Source organism: Globicephala melas, chromosome 16 (assembly GCF_963455315.2).
Source record: "Globicephala melas chromosome 16, mGloMel1.2, whole genome shotgun sequence".
Taxonomy (NCBI): domain Eukaryota; kingdom Metazoa; phylum Chordata; class Mammalia; order Artiodactyla; family Delphinidae; genus Globicephala; species Globicephala melas.
In genome coordinates, this window is record NC_083329.1 from 22775198 (window position 1) to 22785365 (window position 10168).

A 10168-nucleotide genomic window follows, 5' to 3' on the forward strand; every position below is an offset into this window, starting at 1 on the left:
CCAGGACATGGAAGCAACCTAAGTGTCCACCATCGGATGAATAGATAAAAAAGATGTGGCACATTTATACAATGGAATATTACTCAGCCTTAAAAAGAAACGAAATTGAGTTATCTGTAGTGAGGTGGATGGACCTAGAGTCTGTCATATAGAGTGAAGTAAGTCAGAAAGAGAAAAACAAATACCGTATGCTAACGCATAAATATGGAATCTAAAAAAAAAAAAGGTACCAATGAACCTAGTGGCAGGACAGGAATAAAGACGTAGACATAGAGAATGCACTTGAGGACATGGGGTGGGGAGCAGGAAGCTGGGGCGAAGTGAGAGTAGCATCAACAGATATACACTATCCAATGTAAACTAGTTAGCTAGTGGGAAGCAGCAGCATAGCACAGGGAGATCAGCTCGGTGCTTTGCCATGACCTAGAGGGGTGGGATAGGGAGGGTAGTGGGGGAGCCTCAAGAGGGAGGGGATATGGGGATATATGTGTGCATATGACTGATTCACTTTGTTGTACAACAGAAACTAACACAGTAATGTGAAGCAATTATACTTCAATAAAGATCTATTAAAAAGAAAATGTGGCACATATATACAATGGAATATTACTCAGCTCTAAAAAGGAATGAAAATGAGTTATTTGTAGTGAGGAGGATGGACCTAGAGACTGTCATTCAGAGTGAAGTAAGTCAGAAAGAGAAAAACAATACTGTATGCTAACACACATATATGGAATCTAAAAAAAAAAAAAATGGTCATGAAGAATCTAGGGGCAAGACGGGAATAAAGATGCAGACCTACTAGAGAATGGACCTGAGGATACGGGGAGGGGTAAGGGTAAGCTGGGACAAAGTGAGAGAGTGGCATGGACATATATACACTACCAGACGTAAAACAGATAGCTAGTGGGAAGCAACCGCATAGCACAGGTAGATCAGCTTGGTGCTTTGTGACCACGTAGAAGAGTGGGATAGGGAGGGTGGGAGGGAGGGACATGCAAGAGGGAAGAGATATGGGGACATATGTATATGTATAACTGATTCACTTTGTTATAAAGCAGAAACTAACACACCTTTGTAAAGCAATTATACTCCAATAAAGATGTTAAAAAAAAAAGGACATAGTGTCGGTTCATATAAGCAATTACAGGTTTACTAGGAGGCCGTCTTATAGGGAGAAACTGAAAAATAAAGGAAAACAATGTAGATGGTGGCCACTATGGGCTTCTGGCAAAGTCTCCTGGGGAAACGAAGAAAAGGGCTCTTCATTTGAAATAAATCTGAGCAGAGTAGGAGGCGGCTCAGTGTGAGGATTAACGTATCACAACACCTTGGGAAGTGAAAGGAGGTGGAGACTGCAATTCAGCAATGCGAAGTCCCCAGCCCATGCTGGTACATCCTCACGTAAGCCATTTTCTTCAAACAAAACATAACCTTCCATTCTGAAGAGACAGAAACACTTTGCAGGGATTTTTTGACTGTGGGTTTGGGTTTGGGGGTATTATTTTGGGGGTATTTTGTTTTGCATTTTCCCCAATAAAAATCCACATTAGCCTCTTGTACATTAAACATCAGCAAAGGAGCCTAGGTAGTTTATAAAATTCCTTTTGCAAAAGAGTGCATCCAAAACCTACGGCATCATTCTCAAAAGCATATTAAACACCCTTCAAGGACAGAGTTTCACCCTTTGCTTTCTGCAGTAATGTCCCAACTTCCCTTTGTGACAGCGTGATTTGTCCTAACGGTTCTTGAGAGACATTTGGGAAATCTGACTTTCTCTCTGGGTGAAGCTGCCACACACGGAAGTCACCTGCATGTGACATGATAGAGGGGCCCTGCGCTTGAGAAAAGGCTAAAGCTGCCATGTCTCTTGGAAGTTTCCCCACTGGTTTTTGACTAACTTTTTGTGAGCTGCTCCCAAGGGTCAGTGTTTAAGAAGTATGTTCCCGGCTGTCAAGCCCCAATGCTGCCTAAATTACTCTGATAAGGAGTTCTAATAAGATACTTTAGAAAGTCACTTATGCCATAAGGTATTCACATTATCTCAAGACATTTCTATTTGGGTAATAGGAAATGAAAGTGTGGATTAATGCCTTTCGCATGCCATTAAAAAACTGAGAGGCAGAAGCCTCCTTTCAGCCACCAGGGGCCTCTTCCTCATGTCTGTTCACTGCTGTCTCAGCTAATCACTTTTGGTGCTTTCAAAAGCAAAGGATAAATTTTGATTTCATAGAAAATGAGTTTAAACCAGAAAGTCCAGATTACTGCCATGGCATGCTGCATTTCACCTCTGATTTAAAGATAGGGAACTTGTGGCTTCCTAAAAATGAAAAACTCTTCTGCACAATTCCCAAAAGGCTAATGCAAGCAACTGGTAAAGGAGAAATAAAAAGACGGACACCAGAAGTCCAAAGAAGAAAAACTTAGTGAAACTGGGTCACCAATCACCTCCCTGTAACCCTGAGGAGTCAGGGTGGCAAATCTGTCCACTTCTCTCTTTATCTCACCTATGATCAGATATAAAATTGTTGAGTGTTGCCATAAGTATAAATCCTATAGAATGTGAGCTTGGTAAAATGAAGAGCAACAGGAACAATAATAATATCATAAACTAACATTTAGTGATTAAGAGCCAGGCACTGTGCTAAGTGTCTTATATGTACTATTTCACTAAATCTCACTAAACTTATGAGGTAGGAACTAGTATTATTATTCTATTAGACTTGCTAACTTAAGTCTCCATTACTGGCGAGTGATAGAGGTGGCCTTAGGAGAAAAACAGTCTGATTTTTTAGACCACATCTTTAACTGCACTTGAAAAAATAAAAGTGATCAGCAATTCATTTCCTTCAGTTAATTCTACATTGGACAAATGCTTCAATACCTCTAAATAAAGGATTTCTCAAATAACATCAAGAGACCTGAATGTTTTGGTAATGAAACTGTAACAGCCCTAAGAAGCTCTTTCAGGAAGGCAGATGGTGCTGACTCAGAAGAACAGCCCACCTCTCAGCAGAGGTCAGCCACCTCCAGATGAAGGTGGAAAGTCCATTCAATGGCATGAAATGCTGCTCCAAGATTATACATCATGTGGGCATGAAATGTAAGAAGGATGCCGTTTAGATTAGGACAGGGGGTGGAGCTACACTGCTTTCAAATAGGACGGTCTTCTTTTCCTTTCAGGGAACATGCAAGTCATAACCTGCCTTTTTCTCTTCTATGAAATAGTGTTTTAGTTGATGGATTCCAAAGGCGAGCTTCACCAAGTGAAAACTCACCCTGCTCCTTCTAGAACCTAAATTAATGCCTACTCTTTCCTCAGAGCTCTCGTTTATGGACTCCAAAGGACTGGAGATTTGAAGACCACCTGCCACAAGCGGAATTTAGCTTCCCCAAGATCTATTTTCTTCCTTTTCCCACCCGGGAGCTCCCCACCTCTTTCCAGCAGCCAGCCATCCCAGCAAAGCAGAATTATCACTGACAGTGAAAGAGAAAGGCCTCAGAGTTAGGCTGTGAGCAGAAGCATGCCATAAAGTCACCAGCTTAATTAAGCCATTACAGTTTTTAGGGGGTTTTAAAGACAGGCAATTTGAATGTATAATTGAGCCTGAGTACCGTCTCATTCTATGCTTTCCTTGGTCTGCTCAGAACCAGATTGCGAATGGGAAACAGCTGGGGTGACATCCTGCGGCAACAAGGTCGGTTGCTCATTTTTACTGTGATCTCCACAACGGAGTTATGAAGCGTTTATTTCTATGGGCTTGGCCCAGGAGTGAAGGGCTGGGACCCTTGAAGCGCCAAGCAGACAGGCCAACGACACAGAGAGTGCTTTGACTGCCAGCCTGTCCCCAGTGTTCTCAGGGACAATATCCCACACTTCCTTGTACAGAGAAGCTACAGAATATGGTTAGAGGAAACATTCTCTTTGGAAAAATGATTCTGAACTTCAGCCCTGAATTTAGATAGGGGAAACTAAGAAAGATTACAAACCCATGTTCTTCAACTTTGACCAGTAGAGGAGAAGGCCAATTTGAGTCTCCCCTTGGGGGGAAGTGGATATTTAGGGAAAGCACACGAAGCCCACTGCTTATGCTGTGAACATAGCTCAGCACTTCACAGATTAGGCAATTTTACTAGTTGACAGCTGTTTATTCCAACAGCATGTATTTTACGTAGCAGTACATTCAATACATTAAGTTGTATTTCAGATTTACTCTAATCCCCACTGCCACCCTACCATACATATACAAGTGCACATACACACTGAGATGCTACAAGAAATTTTGCTTAGTTCACTTCAGCAGCACATACACTAAAACCGGAATGATACAGAGAAGATTAGCATGGCCCCGAGTAAGATGCACACAGATTCATGAAGTGATCAAATATAAGACCTGAAACCAGGGCTTCCCTGGTGGCGCAGTGGTTGGGAGTCCACCTGCTGATGCAGGGGACACAGGTTCGTGTCCCGATCTGGGAGGATCCCACATGCCGCGGAGTGGCTGGGCCCGTGAGCCATGGCTGCTGAGCCTGCGCATCCGGAGCCTGTGCTCCACAACGGGAGAGGCCACAGCAGTGAGAGGCCCGCGTACCGAAAAATAAAAACAAAAAAAAAACCTGAAACCATAAAACTCCTAGAAGAAAACATAAGCATAAGCAACTTGACATCAGTCTTGATGATGATTTTTTGGATTTGATACCAAAAGCTACGGCAACAAAAGCCAAAATAAACATGTGGGATTACATCAAACTAAAAAGCTTCTGTACAACAAAGGAAACCATCAACAAAACAAAAAGCAACCTACAGAATGGGAGAAAATATTTACAAACCATATTTCTGATAAGGAGATAATATTTGAAATATATAAAGAACTCAAACAACTTAATAGTAAGAACAAACAATCTAATTCAAAAATGAGCAGGATATCTGAATAGACTTTTTTTTTTAAAGGACACATACAGATAGCTAACAGGTATATGAAAAGGTACTCAACATCACTACTCATCAGAGAAATGCAAATCAAAACCACAATGAGATATCACCTCCCACCTGTCAGAATGACTCATCAAAAAGACAAGAAACAACAAGAGTTGGCAAGGACAGAAAGGGAACTCTGGTGCACTGCTGATGCGAATGTAAATTGGTGCAGCAACTACGGAAAACAATACAGAGATTTCTCAAAAAGTTAAAGTAGATCCATATGATACAGAAATTCCACTTCTGAGTATTTATCCAAAGGGCATGAAAATGCCACGTTGAAGAGATATCTGCATCCCATGTTCATTGCAACATTATTTAGAATAGCCAAGATATGAAAACAAACTGCGTCCACCAATGAATGAAGGGATAGGCGAATGTCACACACACACACACACACACACACATTCACACACACACAGGAATATTATTCAGCCATAAAAGAAGAAAATCTTGGTATTTACAACAGCATGGATGCCCCTTTAGGGCATTATGCTAAGTGAAGTAAGTCAGACAGAGGAAGACAAATACAATAAGATGTCACTTATATTTAGGATCCAAAAACAAAACAAAAACAACCCGCCAAAAAACAACAAAAAATGAACTTATAGACACAGAGAACAGATCAGTGTTGTTGCCGGAGGTTGGGGGAACAAATGTGTAAAGGGGGTCAAAAGGTACAAACTTCCAGTTCTAACATAAATAAGTCATGGGGATGTAATGTACAACATGGCGACTGTAGTTAATAATACTGTATAGCATATTTAAAAGTTACTAAGAAAATAGATTTTAAAAAGTTCTCATTAGAAGACAAATAATATGTAAGCATGTATCGTGACTGACATTAACTAGCCTTGTTGATCATTTCTCAATATATATACATATATTTATATATACACACACAAGTATTGAATCATTATGTTGTATACTTGAAGCTAATATAATGTCCTATGTCAATTATACCTCAAAACTTTTTTTAAATAAAAAATATTTTTTGTTGGGTATGTGCTCATGATAAAGGAGTCCCAAATCCCATACCCACCCTTTCAGCCTCTGACAATTGTGTCTCCTCTCCTTAAAACTAGTTCAACCTGATAGAGGCAGGGGTGGAACTGAGCAAGCAGAGGGGTGGGATGATATGGGTTGGGGGAGGTGTGCTGTAATGGGTCACAAAGGAGAATATGAAGTATCAGTGATCTGAGGATACACCTGTGGGTTTCCTCCAGTTCTAGTAATTCTTTACATCGACAGAATACTGGCACAGTGATCAAGCAGTTTTTGTTGTTAGATCGTACTAATAAGACACTGAACTTGGCATTAGATCATATGTCTAATTTATCAGTGAAGAAAAAAAATCTCAGAGAAGAAAGTATGCATTTTAGGTCAAATTATATAAATAAACTCTCTCTCTCTCTCTCGAGAGAGAGAGAGAGAGATTCTCAAAGGATTAGAACCCAAATCCTCTACTTCTAATATAACGCTAAGCTAACTTGGACTTTAATTTCACTTGTGTTTGCGTACAGGATTGAGGTCTGCCTTCCCAAACTGTAGACTCCCAGAAAACGTTTCTATAAACCCCCCATCATGTGTCCATCTGCTGTGCTGCTTTCCTGTTAAATGTTAACTCAGTTGAATCCTACTTTATGTAAACGTGGTTGTATGAAAACTTAAGTTTGTTAAAATAAAACATACACTGTTAAGGGAATTTCAAACAGATTCTCTGGAGCTTTTCTTTAGAGAATGAGCTCCTCTAATGAGCTTAAACGCTTGGATTAAAAGAAACCGAAAATGGCTGCCCCGTTTTCTGAGTAAATATCCTACACTTTAGGAAGGTAACTTTGCCAGCATTGTGCAGCTTCTGCAGCAGAGAAAGGGGTGCCAAGTGAAGATGTTCATTCTTGTTCAGGAGGTTGAATTCAAAAGAAACTTTCCCTGAGATATATTTGCATACAGTAGGTAACTTCTTGTTTGTCTTCAAGTTGGGCCCAGCGTTCCCCCCGCTTTTTTTTATAAGATATTTTCTTTTGTCGTATACCTTACAGTAAGACTTCATAAATCTTTGTTTTGAATCACTCCTGATGAGAGAAACACTCGAAAGCAAAATCTATGTGATGAAATGAAAGGAAGAAAATAAACGCTGCGTATGGATAGTCAAATCCAAAAAGATAAAGTAACTTCAGTCCCTCCTTTGAGAGCCCCAGGTTTTATCAACTCACATTTCGAATTCTGATTTTCTTCGTCTTTCTTGGGCCACATGGAAAGAGAATACTGTATATTTCCAAATGCACACAGCCAGCTATCCAAGCGCCTGCAAAGTTGAGTATGGTTCCTTTGAAACGAGCTCACCAACTCCCACAACTCCTGAGACCAAGGGTAACAACTGCTCCTTGGTTTTATAAATTACCCAATGGCTTACAGCCAAATGCTATTGGTTCGATTTCCCAGAGCAGTTCTCAAACTTTAGCAAGCATCAGAATCACCTGGAGGGCTTGTTAAGCCACAGAGTGGTGTATTCCATCCCTAGCGTTTCTGATTCAGGAGCCCAGTAATTTCATATCTAACAAATTTCCGGGTGCTGCTGTTGCTGCTAGTATAGGTATGGTGACTACTCTTTGGGGACCTCTGACTTGGAAGGCCCAAGTACCCGTGAGATGAACAGTAGCTGACGTGTGTCAGCAAAGTCCTCTGTACTTCTGGCTTCAGTGAGATTTGAAGGGGGCGTAATGGAAGGCATGGGCTATGAGCAGGAGGTGAGAAGGTCAAATGCATTAGATTTTTATTCCATCCATTCTCTGTGGCTGAGAACTACAGGTATTCCTGGTGCCCAGTGGGTTTTCAGGTTATTAAGCTTTTAAAGGATGAAGTCTGCCAGCTTACAGTTTGAAAGCAAAGCAGCCAAAAACTTGTGAGAGGATAAAAGATATGGCCTTAAGGTGCTTGCCCAGAAGCTTTGAATTTATCTGATATAACCAGGTCATAATTTGAGGGGGAATAAATTCTCCTTGTTAAAATAATCAGTTACATTCCCTAACACTTGGGGAGAAGACCCCAGGGAAAGGTAGTTCTCTTTAAACTCTACAGACTTGTGGATTGCTTCCCCTCACAGGTGTAGCCCTTTGATACTGTGTAATTAAAAAGAACGAAATAGTTTAGGAACATCTGCATAAGGAATTAGGATGATTGGAATGGATCACACATCTTTCATGGAGGAACTGATGTTAGCACATGCAATCATAGCTTGATTATCAAGCTATCATAAATAGAAATGGAGCACATATTAAAGAGAGATTTCTGAGCTGAGGGTTGAAGGACAAATAGAATGCAGGTGTTCCATTTATCTGTGGTACTCAAGTAATTTGGAAAGAGATACTTTTCATTGTGCAGTCTTTGTTGTAGTATGGTTTTATTTCCCTGTCCTTGCCCTCCTTTCCTCTTTCAGTTTTACAGATACAACCTGAGTCCCTACTATGTGCAAAGCAGTGTACCAGATCCTTTGTCTGATGCAAAATTCAGTAGAACATGTAAGCCTCTACTCTTAAGTAAGAGGCTACGCTGCCTATTAGATTACGAAGTGTAGGAGAATGCCATCAGCACATACAGAGGTACAGAAGGTATTATCTGAGGAATGTTGAGAAAGTCATATTATGCTTCCCTCTTACAATAATCCTCCACTAAAAGAATCACTCTGCCTCGCCAAGAGGTTCAATGAGACTAGAATCATGTGTGATGGTCTCAATGAAATTAACAATGGAGATTCCTGTTGACTTCACAATTAGTGGGAGAGCCAGTTAGGCCCAAGATTCAGAAACAGAAGGTTGTATACCCTCCTCCTTAAAGTTAATCCCCATGACCCTGGACTTTGATTCACACAGGCATCCTAATCCCGTAGCCAACCTCTTCAGACTACAGCCTGTTACACTCTAATCTAGTTCCTTAACCCAGGTACCTGGGCTATATTTATGCACATAACGTGTTTCTTCATGCTAGCCTTCCTTCCTGCGGATGCAGAATCTCTTTATTTCTTTCATCCTCCTTTTCAGGATAGCTTCTCTATTTCTTTCTTTGAAAGGCAAGCCACAAGACTTTCTTTTCTCAGAAACAAAACTTCAATTCAATTGCTTGTTCATGAGATCTAAAATGAATAATCCTAAATACAGATATTAGAGGATGAGTCCCCTTGACAATTTGGAATGATCTGGAGTCCTGAAGAGACAGTGATAGAAGACGCAAGTAATCACTCCAACACACTTTGTAACTGTGTGCTCAAGAGAGCTGGGATTTGAAAAAAAACCTTCCAATGGTTAATGGCATTTGAAATAATTTTAAAATACACGGGGGTGGGGATGTTTGCATAGGCAAATAAGACTTATTCATAAAGCAAGGTGGTGGTTTCTAGAAGCTGAGAGTATTGTGATATTTACCTAATCTACCCTTCTGGCATGGGCTACTCAAATGTCCTCAGCTCAGTGTATGCCCAAAACTTCTGTCTCTGCTGCTTGAGGCATTCATTTATATGAGCTATTTGATCAGTTTACTCTGTTTCCAGTCCTCAATTAAAAAAAAAAAAAAAAGATCAATCTCATTCTCTAACATTCTACATAGGGTTTTAATTTTCTTGTGCTATTTTAGGAATTGGATTAAACTTAAGTCAATGGCAAATCTTTTTTGGGATAATTAAAAAGGTTTCTGCAAGAAAAAGGTTGTATGGAACCAATCTATTTCTCAATTACATTGTTATTTTTGAGAAAAGAGGGCAAATGAGTTTCATTAGCTGACTCAGTGACCAGCACTGTCAGCTGGCTAGACAATGTCCAGTAATTAAAGTTGTTTCCCAAGTATTTCCTGATAATCAACCACAAAATCATCATCAGTGATTCTCACGCATTCATTTTGTTAGGGAGCAACTGGGGATAGTCCAAAACTTTAGAACTAAACACTGGAAATTATTTCTCTTCACCACCTAATTTATTACAAAATAGTCTTGTGTGAATAGAGGTGCCGTCCAATGTGAACAGTTTTTGCAAGGCGTATGCCTGGGGCATAATCCGCAGAAACAGAGTTGTGTGGTTGAGCCAGATTTAGAGAGATAACCTATCAGTGAGGTCCTCCTCCCTGTTCCAGCTGCATTCTGATCACTTCATTTTGAGTTCCACTGAGTACTTCATCAATAGGATCCAAGAGACAACCTCA

General features: G+C 40.4%; 1 non-coding gene across 1 annotated transcript; it reads left to right on the top strand.

Annotated features, from left to right (window-relative positions):
- The first annotated feature begins 4290 nt into the window (after positions 1 to 4290).
- LOC115858044 (U6 spliceosomal RNA) lies at positions 4291 to 4392 on the top strand. The gene has a single exon (XR_004041490.1). It is a non-coding gene; the product is annotated as a U6 spliceosomal RNA (small nuclear RNA).
- Positions 4393 to 10168: the final 5776 nt, after the last annotated feature.